This window comes from Spinacia oleracea, chromosome 6 (genome assembly GCF_020520425.1).
Source record: "Spinacia oleracea cultivar Varoflay chromosome 6, BTI_SOV_V1, whole genome shotgun sequence".
NCBI classification, from domain to species: domain Eukaryota; kingdom Viridiplantae; phylum Streptophyta; class Magnoliopsida; order Caryophyllales; family Amaranthaceae; genus Spinacia; species Spinacia oleracea.
In genome coordinates, this window is record NC_079492.1 from 110,026,836 (window position 1) to 110,039,693 (window position 12,858).

The following is a 12,858-nucleotide window of genomic DNA, read 5'->3' on the forward strand; positions in this document are numbered from 1 at the left end:
ACTGTATTTATATTGCTGGCATGTAGAAGTTTTGAATAGGAAATTGGCTCTTATTATTTTATTTTCCTTTTTAAAAAAAAACAAAAATGTGGGTTTTAAGTCAATGGGGGAGGGGGTGGCTTGATGTTTATGCTCTTTTCGGCTGAAAAATAGTCGAGCCTCCGGATAATTCATGTCTTGACACGTGGCATGCAGATTTGATCAAACGGTGGATATAAGTGTTGATCACCGGCCAAAGGTAGTGGTGATGGGTCCATCAATGATTGATCAAGTCTTTCATCTACCGGCCATTTAGGGGTAGTTTATAACATTAACAAGTATAATGGGTTATTAGAGAAGTGGTTAGGTGAGTTGGCTTGGCTCCACTTTCTTGTATTTAATCTTATGTCATTGTGATTATATTAATTAATCATAATCAAATCGTTGTTTTATGTAATATTATTGCTCAGTGGAGATTATTAAAGTGCTTAATTTGATGTTAATTGTGAATAATGATGCAAGGCTCTGCATATTATGGCTGAAAAAAGCAAACAACAAAAGGCAAATCTCTTACTAAATTAGCTCGTGACTCTTATTGTAACGGCAAGGAGAAAGTGTCGTATGGACTATGGAGCAAGGAGTATTGTTTTGGAACGGTCTAAAACAATAACGTTGTTGAGTGGAGGGAGTAAATGTCATACGAGTCTCGATTTATGATCTGCATTCCGAACATAGATTGTCACTACTACGGTCCTATTTGGCAAAGCTAGCAGTAGCGGATAATATATAGTTAGTGTTGTCAAAAAAGGGGAAAACTAGTGAAGTATTACATATAAAAAGATAAATATTTGATAAAAGTAACGATTGAAATTGTAAAAACAATAAAAACTGTATGTATCGGTGAAAACTTTATTATGCTACATGTTACCTATAACTTTATTATATTTAACGTATGCGAGAAGCTACCCAAATACTACATCTGCCGTTAACAGCTACCTAGAAAACTATTTAACCAAACACTTCATAAATTTTACAAGTAGCGTTTTACATAGGTCAAACACTATTATCTACTTTAAATGGTACTGCCGAACATTTTTATTACGGAGTATAGTTTTATTGATATCGTTGTTATTCATATTGTATAGAGTTATATCAACATTTTTAGATAATTCTACGTATTGTCAATATTTTGCCTTCTCATTCCACCCTTCTCTCTTGACAATAATTCTATAAAGTCTAGGGGGAGATCCCATTATTTTAAGGTTCGTCTTAAAAATTGAAAGGGACTTTAAGTACTCCGTAGGAAGTTAATTAGTATTCGGTTGTTGAAAACGTCATATGATGTGATCACTCTGAAATTATCAACGGATTTCTTGTTCTAGATTTCTAGCACTCTTGATCTTAAGCTTGTGTCATTTATCTCCAAGAACTCCGTGTATTTCGGAAAATTTTCAAGATCATGAATGGAGTTGTAGTAAGCCGAAACCAAAGTAACAATCGGGTTCTCAATCGGGTTCTCAATCGGGTTCATACTCGATCAAGCGGTACACCATTTGGTCTTAGGTTATTGGTTTTAGTACTCGAGTCGGGTTTGAATTATATTCAAAAGCCTACTATTAAAGCATTATCAATAACTACCTCCGTTTTAAAATGATACTTATTATGCTTTATTAGTTATGATCTCAAAATGATATTTACCCTTTATCAATTATATTCAAGCCTATTATAAAAACATTGCCAATTACATCTCTAATTTACATAAAATTATCAGATACATGTCAGTTTTCTGGGGTCCAATAACAAGGGAGTGATAGATAGGGTTACGGGGTACTCCATAAATTCTTATCCAAAACAAATGAGGTATTCATAGTGACAAGTCTACAAAGGCAGGCAACAATTAGATGTCATCGCCATGTGTATCCTGCATTTTTGCAATTTATTTTATCCTCCTACACATGTTTGGATGAACACAGACTCAATGAGTTGTTAGCTGAATAGAAAATTAACAAGTAAACATTTGCCAGATGAGATGTAAAAGGACTTGTTGGGACAATCAAGAAGTTTTGGCATAATGGTTATCACTAATAGCATGTACCATCACTTGGTAAAAAGCAAGGGAGCCAAGTTTGGAAATCTAGAGCGTGTCCAGGATTCTATGAAAAACACTACCCTTTGTAAATTTACCAACTGAGATACATGTTATGACTTACCTCCTCCAACCTTTCATGTTTTTCGAGTGGCTGGGCGGTGGGGCTCTAGGGGCGAGGATTTTGCCTTTTGGAAGACTGATAACATCTATACAATAGGCAACGATATAGATGTTCCTTATGGCTTGGGTGGGCCAACCATCGGCGGAAAATTCATAATATATTTTTAGTTACGCCCTTCCCTGAAAATTTATGTATAATTGTATAAATTGAGTACTATATTGTTTAATTATCTATTGCCACCGTAAAACAGTTCAAGATCCGTCACTAATAATAGGTCACAAGTTCGAATCCCCTCCTTCATCTGCGATTGCATTTGCACTTGTTGCTCATTAAAAAAAATTAACTGTAGTCTTGTGGCATATACTTTGTTCGTAGAAATGGAACCTACTATATGTCACTTTCATTTTCAATTATTCTTATATTTAGTGATTTGATAATTGAGATTATATTATCATTTCAGCAATTTAATACGCTAATGATGCCGTTAGTATTCATCTTGGTTTCGAATATTTATTGATCTCTTTGTAGAATTTTTGGTTTAGTTTATGTTTTGTTCTTATCTCTAACTTTTTTTTGTTTTATGTTAATATAAAATGGCTCAATAGGTTTGTCAAACAAGTAAAGTTTAGTCTTATCGGACATGTAAGGATGAGATGCCTAAAGTGGTGGAAATCATCATATCATCTATTGGAAATTCGTAATCGGAATGACATTTCATAATCATGTACTGTATTTGATAATCTAATAGATAAAGATTGTGACCATCGAATTTCAAAATTTGAATCTCATACAACTCTAACACTTCTAGTTTATCGGTTTTTCAGGTGGTACATTCTAAAAGAATCGAAGGTATAAGTTTAAAGACATTCTTAGCTTTAATGTTATTTGTACTTGGGTTTCAAGAGGTTTGATCATAGAACTAGTTAGTGCCCCGGACGATGTTCCGGATAGTAGAAAAATAGATCAATTAGATTATTATATAACTAGTTTTGAATCTAATTTAATTTGTTACATTACGATATATCTTGCTTTGAACATGGTTTAATTAATGTTAACATGTAAGGATTAGTAACTCGTAAAAGTAATGACTAATTAGTGACGTGAGACTATTAAGAAATGATTCAAATCATTTTTCTAATTATATTGAGTTAATAAAATTTTGAACGTATAAAAAACAACAAAATGAGTTGTGGCATAGTGGTTAAACATGTTATTAATAAATGAGAGGTCACATGTTCAAAAGATATAACTAACATTTTTTCATGATGATCAAGAAAATTATATGAGATGGCATGTCAAAGATGACGATGCGTCATGTCATTGTTATATTAGAAGCGACATGTGGCGAGATGATATTTCTTGCCTTAGAGTTTTAATAATAGTATAGATGTTATGCAAGGGTCTCTAATGACCTAAGGTTTTTTAATTTTCTAGTTCGTAGTTGTAATATGTAAACACTTATAACCTATGTAATTTTAGCCCGTGTAAAAAACAAAACAGGAATACTAATAATAAATACGAAGTACGAAGTATAAGTCACAATGGCAAATGTTACTCACGCTCGTGTATTCTCATTATTTCTCAACGTATAAATAGTACATAGGGAGACTAATTAGGTAACTCTGTATATCTAGGATATTACAATATTTATCAATATTAACATAAATATATTCTTATTGTAACATTCCCCTCAAGGTGGAGTATGAAGACCTCGAACGCCCATCAAAAGATTAAGGTTTCAAATCTTAGTCTGGGCCGGGGTTGAGGGGCCGGGGGGTGTTTGGGAACTTGGAAGGTAGTTTTTTTTTTGTTTTTTTATTTTAAAGAAAAGTTTAGTGCGTATATTAAATCGAAAGAGAATCTATGAGTACACGGGGGGATACATCACTAGGTACTAGACTCTCCCAACATTGTTCTGCTCCGACCGACACTAACCTAGCAAGATGATGAGCTACGCTATTCCCATCTCTTTTGACATGAGACCACCTAAGAGAAATGAAATTGCTACTAGTTGAGGCAACATCCTCCAAAACATTATCAACTAAAGAGAACATAAAAGACCCCTTGTTCATCTTACAAACCAAAAATTTTGAATCAGACTCTAAGACTATTTCCAGTAGACCGTATTGCTGCGCCTTAACTTAGAAGGTAGTTTCGACATGAATATAAAGCATTTTTCATTTTATAGATAGCTAATCTTTTTTTGAACTTTGAATTTAGGTACAAGTGTTTTTTTTTTTGGATACGAACTTAGTGTTTCTGGAACAACTTCTGAGTACACCTTAAGCTAGCCTAAGGTTTTTTTATGTTCTTATTTTCTTTTTTTATAGCTTAAAATGATATAAACAAATAGCCTAATATGTTTTTTTTTTTTTTTTGAGGGAAGTGAAAAAACTGTTCTTGAGTACGGAGTACACCTTATCTATACCTAGTCTATAAAAACCCACACCATAAACACAACAATGCCACATGTCATTCTCCTTCCTTATTTTTTTAATGTCACATGTCACTCTCTACACTCATAGTGCCACATGTCATTCTCCTTTCATAATTTTTGGTTTAAACTTAAAGGAATTAAATAATTAAAAATACGGAGTAAATCAAGCCATAATCACTTTTTGCCAAGGAAACGTCAATGTGCTCGACTTCCACAACTGCTTCATCTTCAATCTTTTATACTCCGTATATAATTTCCTTAAACTTCACCATTGGTAATCAATTAAAAGCCTTTATCTATACCTAGTATTTAAAAACTGTAACCTCATCAATCTACCTTTTTTTCTACATTTTTATCATTATAATAGAGAAAATTCAAAAGACACCCTTATTAAAATAAATAAATTAATTAAATAAATAAACAACTCAAAAGACACACATAACAAAAACATACAATAAATAATCATAACTTAATAAACTAACTTAAATTATATTAATCAACCAATATTCCATGACAATAACAATAACAATAACAATAAACATTAAACACTAATACTTACTTTGTATAAGTTAATAGTCTTTTTAAATTCTTAACTACAAAAAAGAGAAAACTAAACATCTAACCAAAATAAGCCATCAACCTCTCATCTTCCTTGCACTCCTTATAAATGAATTGAACTGTCAACTATTTCATCATATCACCACACCACCAACTCCATATCATCATCATTTTCAACAAAAAAATATCATCATACATTTTCCCGTGGTATGTGTGCGTGTTTTATGTTATGTGTCGCATGTATCTTCTTTAATTTTCTATGGCCAAATCTCAAATTTCGCCAATGTTTATTATGATTATTTTAATCATCATTTTTTTTTTATCATAGATATTATATTGTATTTATATTATCACGGTTGTTGATTGTTTTCTCTAAATATTATTTAGATTAATTTAGTAATAACCTTAAATGTTATTTATTTATATATTTATATCTTACAATAAACAAAATTTATGAATTTACATAAATAATTTAAAATTTCATAACACCTAAAATTTGTTGTATGTCGAGCAATGTAAGTTATTTTAACATTTTATAAATTGCTCTCGTGCATTGCACGGGCCAAATTGCTAGTTTGATATATTCGGATGCACCTACATCTGGCCCTAGTATAAATTTTTCCTTGAATGATTTTTTGATCTTTATCATCTGAAATTTGTCTGGATTAGGTACTTCAGTACTTGTTACATTTAAAAAACTAAATTCCAGCAGATTTATTTTGGGCCCAACTGTACAGAACAAAGACCAAGGAGAAACGATAGGCTTAAAGTTAGTATGATTTAAGGCCAAGTAAATGAAAATATAAGAATAAGACTTATGTTTAAAGCCCAAATTAACGACTAGTTTAAGGCTTGAAATCGAAGGCTAAATACGGGCCTCATGGCCCTCATATTCTTTGGCCCAAAAGTCTCAAGTATAACAGTGATGCTTTGGGTTATAAATTTATAACTAATTTTTGTGCCCGGGCGATGCCCCGAGATACTACATTAATAAAATAATATTTAGTTAGATTTTTTTGCAAAGGTAACATGAAATATGTCATGTCTCAGTGGCAAAAGATTTGTTCTTTAACTCAAGGTCTGGGGTTTATACAAATCATGTTTTACATTTTTTTATGTATATGAAGATTACATAAAGCAAAAGACTCGTACATAAAGCGTTACGTGTTACGCAAATTTTCTTATAAACGTTTTTTAATATATAACTAGTGTGTGGCCCGGGCGTTGCTCCAGGTTTTACTTTTAGTCGGGTTTACATTTTCGAAAAATGTGCCCAATTTTAAAAGATTGTATTTTACATTTATATGTGAAAATATGACTAAAATTGTAGCTAGTTGAGATGGTAGGAATGAAACTTTTAATCCATGAGGTTTGATGTTCAATCCTTGCTACATGCTTTTTTGGTTGTCAATAACATACCATGATACTGATTAGTGGTGACATGGCGTAATACGGAGGGAGTCTACGTGACACATATACATTTTCACAAACGCCTTTTAATATATTAGTATAGATATAGACGAGACTTACATTACAAGTTTTGAAATGGATGTCGACTAAATTAGTGGGTAAAGTCTTGAGGGGTGGTACCCAAAACCTAGGATCGAATCTCGACTATCATTTGTCGCCTTGCCATTTGTGGTTCTCTCTACACACAAAAAATAAATTACAAACTCTGAAGGAATAGAAAATGCATATATAGCGAAATTGCATAAAACTATTTCCTAATGCCTATCATAGGATCATAGTGTTGCTCCTCTAGTTAGTCCATGAACACAAGTTGAACATCAACCTCTGTTGGAACGGAAGAAAAAATCTCTTGCTTTTGGTGGTTTTGCTCCGGTTACAAGGGGGACTAAGGGTTTTTTCTTTCTCTTTTTGTCACAAAGTTAATCAAAGGAGTTTAGGTTAATTAGGAGAACTAATTTTCCCCCTTTCCTTCCCTTATGGACGGCTGGCACAAAGCCTAATATGGGCTTACTTTGCTTTTGTTCAACTAGTATTACAATGTGTGACCTCGTAGGATTAATGTATTTTAGTTGTATGCCAATTACTACTATTGTCCTACTAATCACATTTATTCTCTAATAAGCGAATATAATTACTAAAATAATGAACTTATTATCTTCATAATTAATTTCTATTTCTATTTCTATTTAATAATTGTCGGGAATGCCTATATAAGGACATATTTGTTCAAAATCTCCCACTTGTCCGAAAACAAGAGCGCAATGTTATGTTCCTCAAATCACTTAATGTCAAATTTGATAAAATAACATTATTCCCAACTTTTTGTTCCTTGATTGCTGAGTTCAAACCGTTCAAATAAGGATTAATATTTTAATCCAATTCTGCATGGGCCATGCAATTTTCAATTTTCGCTCATTAATAGGCCCAGTCACTATTCCTAACTAATAGGAGGACTTATCCAATTCGCTAAATATAAGTTTGATTTTACTTTTAAAATCTCTTTAGGCCAAGTCTCAATGTATCAAAGTATAGCCATGCATATAATCAATTAGACATCTTTATGTTTCCATAAGCCGTGAACTACACTATCAATTAATTATATGCTAGTTTTTAAATAAATCATGTGTGTCCAATTTAGTGATTTAGACTAGGGACTTTAAATAAATTGTGATTTCAGTTCACTTTATAAGGTTCCATTATTAAAACGTTTTTGATAATCCAAATTGAAAATACAAGTTACTTGGATATTTTATTTAATACTAAACCAAACAATTAAATAAGAAATTAAATTTTATTGATAAACATGCAAAGCATATTAAATGTCTTTATAATAGTGAATATGAAGCAAACATCCTACAACCATTCTCCCATATGCTTAAGCCCCATAGACCTAGCTAGTGTGATTGTCTTACGTACTAATTAGGTTGAGCAAGCGGTTTAGTCAGGGGACCTTGCACATTATCCTCATTGTGAACCTCACTTGCTTACTTCCACATCCTCTCTTCCAACGATCTCTCGAATAAGGTAGAATTTCCTAAGCAAATGTTTGGACTTTTGGTATGCTCTGGGTTCCTTGGACTGAGAAAGGGCACCACTATTATCACAATCTAATTCAATGTTATTTTTAATATTAGGAACTATTCCAAGTTCACAAATGAACTTTTTGATCCAAACATCTTCCTTTGCTGCATCTGCTGCTGCAATATACTCAGCCTCTGTAGTAAAATAATAATAATAATAATAATAATAATAACAATAATAATAATAATAATAATAATAACAACAACAACAAAAAACAATAATTATTATTATGATCTGACATGGTCTAATCTAATCTAATCCGATCTAGTCTAATCTAATCCGATCTGATCTGATTTGAACTTATTTTTATAATATGATATGAGTTCTTGTCTGATCTGAAATAAATAATAAGGTTTTGAAATAATGTGAACTAAACAGGAGCTCTCTAGACAACTAACATCATTAAGCAGATTGTAATTAGTCAATTACACTAAAATACTAAGATTGTCGACATTTCTTTCCCCCTTGATACAGCAAAGCTAATTGTTAGACAATTAGCCAAACTCGATACTATAAGCTAAGGTCATGAACATAAGAACACCGGACAAAAGAATTCCAAAAACGTGGGAAATATTTTAGACAATATATATAGTGATAATAAATATCATGAGTTGAGTAATGAGTAATGAAAAGGAGCGTGTTACCATGGATTTACCAATTACTTGTACTACTACAAGTCTACAACAACAACCACTAGAAAACGGTGGTTTTGGCTAATAATAATTGTCGTCAGGTAGAACAAGTATTTAAAGTCATATTCCTGAATCATGAAAAAAGGGTTTGCTTTTTAGCTTTAATTAATAATGATGAAAAAAGGGTTGGTGTGTTGCTTTCTGTTATAATGATAGAAGTTAGTTAAGAATAAATATGATTGCATGACCTAATTCATCATTTTTCACCTTCAATTCGTCCTTTTGACTGGACTTAGTCACTTACCTGGAGTATGTGTTATGGACTTATGGCTGAACTGAGTTGTCTATTGCTACGTACACGTACTCTTTTGGTCCAATATTACTACACTTGGCGCCGTCGATAGTTATGTGCAATTAAGCTAGGTCAAAGCCGGAATAGACACTTCCATCGACTCACCCTAGAAATTAAATGGAATAATCGACCTTCAACCATTATATTATGTTCAACCAAGTGCTATACGACAACTTTAGTAAAATAGTATACTTCCTCCGTTCCGAAAATATCACATGATTGACTTTTACTTCTCTAACATATTAATTTGGCTCTTAATATCTAAAATCACGTACAAGTAAAAATTACAAAAAACAAATATTTAGAAAATATGTATCGATATGAATCTAACATGGTGTAGACACCTACTTTTGTCCCCATTCCCGAAAGGGAAGGTTCGATGATGAGAACGTAAATCTCCACTTGACAACGCATCTCCTATAAAAATAACGAATCTCAATTCCCCTTTTCATTTCACCCGAAACTTGCTATTTATAGAAACCTGCTATTTATGAAAACCTGCTAAAAATAGTAACTGCCGTAATGGGTAGTTGTTAAAAGTGGCAAGTCATAAAAGATAGAAACATGTCAGAATTAGGTGTTGCACTCCAACATAAATCCTAAATGAGATAGAAATTGCGAGAGAATCTTGTTCCTAATACGATTCAAAAATAAGAGTTACGTATTAATTAAAATCCTAACGAGCCTAGAGTTCGTAACGGGCCCAGACGCATCTCGTCATAAAATCAATACGCACTAAAAGACTCGAATAAAGTCTCATACACTCCGGATTCTAAGAATCCTAATCTGACAAAGAAACGGCCCAGACCCTATTTTCAACGCCTGGCTCTGGGCGCCGGAATCTTCGGCGCCCGGCCCTGGGCGCTGAAATTACCTGGGACGTGTTCTTTCCTAATTCCTCGTGGATTAGAGTTCTACAATTCTATCTTTCCACGAACTCTTTTCTATAAATAGGGCCCTAAGTTTGACGTGAAAAAGCACAACACACAATTATTATTCTGAGTATTGACTCTAAACCCCTAAGCCTAAGCCTCACGCTGCAAAACTGATCACGCGTTCTGTCGCAATCGATCCAAACATCGAACAGAACGTATCCTGTCCTATAATTTGAGATTCGTTAAATAAAAGGAGAAATAGCAAAGTCAAAGTGGTCAGTTTTCTGAGAACCGTGACGCACCTCTCAAGGGTGCGTCGTAATGTGTCCCTCTTCCATGGTTTAATTGCTTTCCTCGCCCTTTTATGAACTGTTAAACTAATTCAATCTGATTGTTCTATCACGCCTAATAAAGATAATATGTTGGGAAATTGGATTATCATGCTAGGTCCCTTAAAACAATCTAAATCAGATAATCGCGATCGATCTAGTATTATATGTTGCATATTGTTAAAATCAACTCAGATTAGTTTAATAGTTAACGCATGTCCCTTCAATTATTTATGCTGAGCTAGTAAGGATATCCTGCCTCTGGAGTTATCGAAGAGCGAGTACTCCTCTCGGTAGTTACAGTCCCCCGAACCCTCAATCTCTACCTTGCGGGTGTATGTTGAGAGATCCCCACACCAGGGATCATAAGGGAACCTACGGCCGTCGTGGTCAAACATAATTGCACTCCCTTTATGTCACGATAACCGGGTTTTGTCAGTTTTTCTCATTGTCGTTAAAAACTGAATGGCGACTCCTATATTACTAGTCAATTGGGTGTAAACTCACAGGAAATCCAATTACACTTGATTTGACAAAAAGAAACGTCACACCCACGAGGGACAAGGTCACGCATTAGCCTCGTGATTTTTCGACCCCCTCACAGTGGCGACTCCACTGGGGATAGTGAAGGAAATACTCGTGCTCGTAGGTAATCAAAATAGCCGAAGGGTGAAACGATCCTACCCCGCGTTTATTTCCCCATCAAGTTGGGACGACCTGAAAATCAGCATATTAATGTGAACGGACAGAACCGCATAACGAATCTCGGCTCCCTCAGGGAGTTAGGACTAAGGATACCCATCGCCAACCGGGGGGGTGCATACGCTTCGAATGTTGTCCACTCGGCACTTTCGCTAGTAGTACACCCGTCCTAAACCCAATCGCTCGCCCATTAGGTCCCTCTCATTGGTGCATGCCCCCTTGGCTTACATCGTGATTGGCCTCTTGGGCGAAATTCGTCTGTTGAAGGCACTACCTCGACCGGGGCATGTGTTGGATCTGCGATAGAAGCGGTACCAAGCCAGGCGCAAGTACTACCCATAGAAGCCTATCATAAACTACATGACATATTATTATTGCCTCATGACGTAATGTTAGTTGTGTGTAGCGAAATATGTGATTGTGTGTGACAAGCAATGTTAGAAAACCAACGACCTTAAAAATTGTCCAAACATTCATAAACCAATTGGCCAAAGAGTTATACCGAAATACGTGTTCCGCAAACCCGAACGATCGCCACAAAAATAAGCGACGCTCGGGATGGCCTGTAACGAATCCCACAAACGCTGCACAACGCGTAAAGGACGTTATAAGGCAAGCACGCAAAATTAAAGTCGCAAAAACAAAAGTAGACGTAAACAGAAAACGAGAACCAGCCAGGGACGCATTTTCAACGCCCCTGGCTGGGCGCCATAATTTCTCACGCCCTACGCTGGGCGCTGAAGTTGCTGCCTGGCCTTTTGGTCAGGCGCCGCAGCATCGGTGCCCGCGCAAAAAATATGTAGCAAAAAAGAACCATTCGTAAAAAAAATGCTGCAAGGGCGTATGAAAAGCACTCGATTCTTAAAGCGACTAAAAAATATATAAATAACTCTTCGAGTCGTTGTTAGGCCTCCTACGACGACAACGCTCGGCACCAAAACCGAACATGCCAATAACTATGAATGTCACAATGGGCAAGTGTTTCGAAAATCCAAAGAATGACCAAAAGAAAGAACCAAAAGTGTACCAACAAGAGAAAGAGCGAAGAAACCAATAGAGAGAGTCAAAGTCCAGACTAAGTAATGCTTGAAACTTTGGGGCCTAAACTTTAGCTTATCTTATGCATAGGACTGGTCCTGCCACTTGGTGCCGATCGGGAAATCAAAGGTTAGTACGTCTCGAAGATACATCGCCAACACCAGGTTTAGTGACTCCAAGCTCCGTCCATCATCCCTCATTTCAAGGATCTCCGCTTCCCCAACCTCGATTCGCACCCTCAACATGTCCATCGAAGAATTGCGAGACCAGATGGCCCAAATGACCCAACTCATGGGCCAACTGAAAATGGAAAACGAAGCCTTAGCGGCTGCACAAGCCAAAAATGACCTCGATAACGAGAAGAGGATTGAAAAAATGGTCCTACAGCAAACCATGGGGAGCAAGTACTTCTCCCTTGATCCTGAACCTTTTCCTGGCAAACTACCAGAAAAGTTTAGTTCATCTGACTTACCAAAGTTTAAAGCCACGGACAATCCCCGTGATCATCTATTGAGCTTTGTGAATGCTATGAACTTGAAAGGCGTGGACAAGTCCATGTATTTACCTGCCTTTCCTTTGTCCTTGGAACCTGTGCCGCTCAAATGGTACTATCACCAGGACCCTAAGCTCTTCCCCACTTGGGAAGACTTTGTCAATGTCTTCATCAAGCAATACTCGTCGAACATGGATTTTCA